Source organism: Ziziphus jujuba, chromosome 3 (assembly GCF_031755915.1).
Source record: "Ziziphus jujuba cultivar Dongzao chromosome 3, ASM3175591v1".
Lineage (NCBI taxonomy): Eukaryota > Viridiplantae > Streptophyta > Magnoliopsida > Rosales > Rhamnaceae > Ziziphus > Ziziphus jujuba.
This window is the reverse complement of record NC_083381.1, coordinates 1,096,569-1,104,105: the sequence shown is the minus strand read 5'-3', so window position 1 is coordinate 1,104,105 and position 7,537 is coordinate 1,096,569.

The window sequence follows — 7,537 nt, the reverse complement described above, 5'->3', positions numbered from 1 at the left end:
TCATAGGTTGGTTAGGGGTTGAGGTCAATCCATTAAAATCTAAACTTAATTGAGATCCGGGCTAATATAATATGGGTTTAGGCACGTGTCGACCTATGTTTGTATCAAGGACAGCCAGCCCAATCTGCATCACAAAAAGCATTAAGAGTGAGAGAGCTTTGAGATAGATATCGAACACCATGTGTCAAGGTTCCTTTGACGTAGTGAAATATTCGTTTGACATCTCGTAGGTTCTTCTTGGTAGGAGTTTGAAAATGTTGAGAAGCAAGATTAATAGCATGAGTGAGATCTGGTCTAGTGAATGTAAGATATTGAAGAGAGCCACAAGGTTGACAATATTCAGTAGGATCGTGGGTTCATTATCATCTAGAAGGGGACTTGGTTTTTTAGCAATGGGAGTGTTTATTTTTTAAGCATCAAGCATATGGGATTTGGCTAAGAGATCTCTAGCATATTTGGTTTGAGAAAGTGTGAGTCCACCAAGAAAATATTTGATTTCTAAACCAAGTTTTCCAAGGTCTTGAAGAACAAATTCTTTGCTTAGACGTGTAATGAGATGAAAGATTAATAAAGTGGCATTGCCAGTGACAATAACATCATCTACATAGACAAGTAAAAGAATTATGTTAGTGTCAGAATGATATATAAATAAAGATGCATCAGCTTTACTACATATGAAACCAAGAGAAAATAAACAAGTAGAGAGTCTAGAAAACCAAGAACATGGAGCTTGTTTAAGCCCATATAATTACTTGTGTAGAAGGCAAACATGGTTAGGAAATTTCAGATGCATAAAACCAGGAGGTTGTTCCACATAAACACGCTCATGAAGAACACCATGAAGGAATGCATTTTTAACATCAAGTTGCTGGAGAGGCCATTGAAAATGGACAGCAAGAGAGAGGACCACACGTATAGTAGTGGGTTTAACTATAGGACTAAAGGTTTCACCAAAGTTCAGATGAGGAAGTTGTGTGTAGCCTTTAGCAACTAAGCAAGCTTTGAATCGATCAATGCATCCATCTTCTTGATATTTTGTACTATATACCCATTTTGAACCAATGACATTTGCATTAGAATGGTGAGGAACAAGGGACCATGTTCTATTTTGATGAAGGGCATCAAGCTCATCCTTCATGGCAGCAGTCCAATTTGTAAATTTGAGTGCGGTCTTTAAAGTCTTGGGTTCTGAAATAGAAACAATGGGAGCATAATTGTTATTGGACGCTGAACAAATAGAATCTTTTAAGTAAGCAGGTGGGCGTCTTTCACGAGTTGGTCGAATGGGTGAAGAAATTGAACCTTGATTTTTGTCTAAATGGAGTATAGGATCTGAATGAGGTTCCAAAGTGGGAGAAAGACAATTATGCTTTTGATCCAATATGGGTGTGGACTCTAAAGGTGGATTACAAGAATTGCAATTAGAGTGGGATGAAGGATGGTTGGAATCCAAGTCATTGCCTTTGTCATGACTTGATTGGAGAGATTTGTTTTTGAGTGGGCTCGTTCAAATCGTTAAGAAAAGGGCCTAAAGTTGTTTGGGAAGGTTCTGGTAAGGTTGTGCAAGAAGGAGTGTCAAAAGATTTTCTTGAGACCCATTCATCTACAAGGGGAAAAGAAGTAAGGGAAAGATTATATGAGGGTGAAGGAGTCGACTTGTCATGCACCAAATAAGGAAAATAATTTTCATTAAATACAGCATATCTTGGTATATAAACTCGATGTGTGTGTGGATCAAGACATCTATATACTTTGTGTAATGGGTTATAACCTATAAATACACAAGGGACAGTTTTTTTTGAAAATTTATGCATACTTTGAGTTTTCAAATAAGGAAAACATTGACAACCAAAAATATGTAATCCAAAATAATCTGGATTTTTGACCAAAAAATGCAAAATGTTGAGTTTCCTTACCAATTGAAGAGATAGATAATCGATTAATAAGATATACAGCAGTTAAAAATGCATCCACCCATAATTTGATTGATAAGTTTGCATGAAAGAGTAAGATAAGACCCGTTTCAACAATATGACGATGCTTGCGCTTAACAAGTCCATTTTGTTCTGGTATGTGAGGACACGAAAGTTGTTGTGCAATGCCACACTGAGACAAATGATTTTGAAAGGCTGTAGATGTGAATTCTCCACCTCCATCACTTTGAAAAATCTTTATTTTGCTATCAAAATGATTGTCAACAAAAATTTGAAATTTAAGAAAGCAACTATAAAAATCAGATTTATTTTTAAGTAAATATAGCCAAGTATAGCGAGTGAAATCATCTATAAAAAATAACATAATATTTAAATTTTTGGGGAAAAAAAATTGGAGCAGGCCCCCATAAATCACTATGAATCCTTTCTAAAGGAAATTTTGAAATAGAGCTAGATTTATTAAAAGAAAGTTTACAATGTTTTCCAAGTTGGCAACTACTACATAAAGTATTTTTGGTTAACCAATTGGAAACATTAATGACTTTCTTATTCTCAAAAGTTTGAAGAAATTTAAAATTTGGATGCCCCAATCGAGCATGCTAGATTGTAGAAGATGCTTCTGGAGATTTGACTGTAACAAGAGCTTCTAGATGTCCTTCCCTAAGTGCATATAAATCTCCTTTCCTGTGTCCCTTGGCCAAAATCTGTTGATTGTGATTCTTTATAACAAAACCAATAGAGTTAAATTCAAAGATACAAGAATTATCATCAATGAGTTAATTAACAGATAATAAATTCTTTTTGAGTTTTGGCACAACTAGTACAGTATTTAGTTTAAGATGACCCTTAGAGGTTTTAAACAGTGCTTTGCCTGTGTGAGTGATAGGTTAAGCTTGCCCATTACCTACTAAAATTGAGTCTCTGCTAGAATAAGGTTTGACGAAATCTAAGTTACCTCCTTGGTTTGTCATATGAGCCGTTGCACCACAATCGGCATAGAAATGTGGATCACCTTCACTGTTTATATTCATGGCTGCCAAAGCTTTTTGAGTATTCTCTTCTGTGGCTACGGATAAAAACATTTATTGGCAACATGATTTGTCATACCACAAATTTGGCAAGCATCATTGTTATAGTTATGCTTGGTGGATTGTTCTTGTCTTTTCCAACTATTATTGCTATTGTTGTATTTTGGCTGAGGTGGAAAATATGAGGACTGATTGGTAAATTGACGTTGAGTGGAGGAACCTGAGCCTCTTCCCCTAGAATAGCTTCTTCCTCCACATTGTCCTTTTCCTCTTCCTCTTTGACTCATAAAGGCTTGATTGTAATCAAGCTGCTGCTTTTCTTCCATAAAATAAATATGTTCATAATTTTGTAAAGATACAATAAATTGGTTAAAAGTTGGATATGGAGGCTTTGATAACATAGCAACTCGAAATTCTTTATATTTTTGTCCATGTCCTCCTGAGACTTGAAACACTTTATCAACGTCAGAAAGCGCCTTGTCAATAGCAGCCAACTTATCACAAATAATCTTAAGCTTCCCGATGTATTCATCGAGAGTTAATGACCCCTTGTTTAGAGAGTAAAGGCTGTCTTTGAGCTGTGCTTCATTTTCCTTGGTGTTAGGCAACAGTTGCTCCTCAAGAGATTTCCATATTTCATAAGCTGTATCCCCACCTATTGTTGTACTGAAGATTTCCTCAGTCATATTTGCTAGAAGCCAGGTTTTAAGAAGCCCATCATTGTTAATCCAAGTATCTAAAATTGGATTTTTCACCATTTTGCCAGATTCTTCAATTTTTTCTGGTGGTTTCTCCGAATTTTCAATGTGGTGTAGAATTCCAAGACTACGAATGAGTGGCATAATTTGGGATCTCCAGAGTAGAAAATTTGAATTAGTTAGTTTGATAGAAATCAAACTAGCACATTGATGAAAAAATTGAATAGTGAGTTTTGTCTCTTGATCGAAAGACATTGTTGATAAACCAAGCTCTGATACAAAAAAGAAATTTTAAATAAATAAAAACTGAAAATAAATTTTCTATTGTCTTCTTTCTTTATATTAAAGCAATAAGTATTTATATATACATTTACAAATTTCCAACGGTAATAAATAAATTAGGAAAGAATTGATTTCTTAGAAGGAAATCATTCTTAAACTATGAAGACTTATTTGGAAATCTTTGATTGTTTTATCCCCTGTTATATAGCAGCTAGAGCAGAGCATGTTGCCAAATTTGAATTTGAAGGATGAATATATTCCAATGGCTTTTCATCAATCAGTGCTGATAATTTGTTCTTGATTAAGAGCTAGATTTTTTAAGAAAAATTTATCAGGATGAAGGGTCTATTTTGGAAGAAGAGGAGGAAGAGGAATGTTTCAGGTTTGAGATTAACCAAACAAGTCTTGACTAAAATTCTTTGGCGGCTAAGAAGCTCTTTATCATTATTATTGTATCAGTTATTTTAAACTAAGTAATGATAATAAATAAGCTTTATTCCTCTTGGTTGTGTTATTTGCTTCTGGGAATGAATTCCAACCTTAGCTGCTGGTTTCTATGCAGTGGTGAGAGCCTTTATTTAGAGCTTCACCGACTCCTTGCTAACCTCTGCATCTGCTGAGGTAACTGAATGAACCTTCTGTGCTGCTTCCCGTGCCCGCGTTATAACTTTATTGCCTGGTTGTGTTTTTCTGTCCTCTATTGGTTAATCAATGTCCATTCTGCTGGTATTGCAGTCGAGTCGAAACAGGGAGAGGATTGCCAACAGAGTTTCTTTGATGAATGATGAAATTTTGCATGGAAAGGTTTCTTTTGGTTCTGTGAAGAGTGGGTTTAAGAATTTTTGACGTATTGATAGACACTTTGTTTTATGATCGATCATTAGAGTTTGACTGTTAGATCATCTTTTGAGCTACGGATTGCTTGCAAAGGGATAAAAATTAAGCTTATGTTTGGTTGCGAGGAAAGAAAACAGAAAGGATGTATAGCCTAGGAGTGATGGAAAGTGGGAAGGAGGGAGAAAATTTTTTTTTAATCCTTCTTAGTATAGTGAGAGGAGATATATATTCTCGTCTCTTTTTGGTATTTATGGTGCAAAGTGGAACGCAAGAAAGTTCATTTAATACTATATTATCATTTTGTTGGTCCTTAGTGTGTTAGAACCATTACTATTTTACTATGTAGATAAAAATGTAAACGCAAGTGTAATTGTTAAGTTGATTTTTCAATTGTTCCTCTGATTCTTCCATTTTAGAGGGATTATGTGCATCCACCCTCCAATCTCTTCGCTCATCTTCCTACTGACAGACGAGGGATATGGTCTCCTTCCATCTTCCTCCCCTTCCCTCCACTCTTCTTGTTCCTCTCAATGCTACCATTAATCCAATAGCAAAAACAAAGACATAACTCTGTTCATTGTGAATTCTAACCTGAAATATGAAGGTCTGATTTATTTTGTTGCATATTTGAAATATATAGTCTAGTTTCCTGGTTTCTTTGTGTTTCTATCTCTTATCTCGGTTATTATTTATGATCCGAGTCTCTCTCTGTTCGATCCTCAATCTGCAACCGGGTCTTGAACTCATATCCTGACCCTTAATCCTATATCTTGGTTAAAACGGTCGATTTGAAAATTCATTCACATCCAGTCACTCAATGGTCGATTTAGATCTTGAAACTTACTAAACTCTATTACAATGCAAGACAAAAGCAAAATATTGGATTCGATGCGTGCGCTGCCATTTCTGCAGCCATTTCATGTGGTAAAGAAGTTGATGTTTGGTATTTTGTTAAAACAAATATAATTGGAAAAAATAAAAAAAAATTGAAATAGTCGCTTCAAATGGCTAATCTTGTACTTGCTAATTAATCACAAATGACTTAATTTCCCACTGCATTTGTTTTTTTATTTTGTTTTTGGGTAATTCATTGCATATTAGTTTTTGACAAATAAATTTATGCATTGCTGAATAAGAAAAATTTCATTCACGCATTTTCGGTTATGTAAAAATTAACTGAAAAAAAAAATTGATGGATAAGTTTTGGAGTATGATGATTTATAAGTATGGATTGAACTATAAGTAAAATAAAATTGGAGGAATTTAATAGAAATTTTCCATTAAATATCATCTATGATAAGGAAAGAGACCTATATTGCTTCTTTTCCAATTAAAATTACATGATTGTTCTGACAAAGATTGGCCAAATATTCCATTAAATTGCCAATTTTGGCCAAACATATTCAGTTTTTTCCTTCTCATATATGAATAGCCAAAAGAGATTTTGTGCTAAAATGTAATGATAAGATTATAAATTATTGAGTAGAACCCGTCCAATATAATTCGTTTTCTCATAAGTTAGGAGTCGTAGAGAAAATGAAGATGCAATACTTCTAAACCTTTTGGCATACGGTTTATTTATTTGAATTTTCATGAATAAGTTCTATTTAAAAAAATGTCCGAAAAACCTTAAGGTGACTTATAAAAATGATGCAAAGTTGTTCTTACAAGCAATTGCATTAATGATATAAATATACTTCTGTGACATTACACAAATAATGAAAACGTTATGTTATTGTAAAGTAGTAGCTCGAAACAATGTACATATTTATAAAGAGGAAAACCTTAGCACTTCAGATATATATTAAGGAAACTAGATTGGATTTCCTATGACAGGATTAAGATACATTTTCAGGTTTCAAAATATGAGTTGGAGAACAAAACTATCAGAATTTGATAGATAACCAGTCATAACTAAAGAGAAACAGAGGAGCCAAAAAGAATTATATTATGATTAACAGTGTAACACACATATATACATTGTACAAAGAGACGTGCATGGAGAGGTCTCAATCATGATAAGAATTCCTATGAAGAGATGTAAACAATAACCAACAGATAAGATAGAACAACAGGTGATACACGGTGTTAATAACAGTGTCTTATATGATTCTAAACCAAAAGGGAAAAATCATAATTGTTTGTCCAAGTTGCTTCTTTCCGTTTAACAGCTTAGAGAGAAAGATAGGCTCTTAATTAAAAATATATCAGGGTTGATAATTTGAACACCAGGTTGAATAAACAAATTTCAGCTAACAGAATAAGCATAAAGATTTATCCCATTATAGAAAAATCCAACTAAATAAGAAAGTAAAAGAAAAAAAGAATACGAACAGAAAAAAAAAAAAAAAAAAAAGCAAAAACATAAACTTGAAATATAGTAACAACAACACAGGAAAGCATATGAGATGCAATTAAAGGTGGTGGAGGAGGAAGAGAAAAAAACTAAGGGTGTCAGTCATCACTACTAAAATAAAGAAAATATACAAGCAAATGCAAAGTGTAATGGATTATATTGAACATCACTATCCATTTTAATGGTGACAAATCCTCTAGCCTAGGTTATTATTACTGAGCTCCAAGACCATCTATGACCCTCATTGCAAGAACAGTTCCACACCAACTATCTTTATGGCCTTCCTCTCGATAACGGATCTCCTCCAACCCTTAGTGACAACAAATCTCAAGTAGATGTATCATGGATGTGACAAAGATTGCTTCTAAGGTGATTTGATGATAACAAAACGTTATGGGTCTC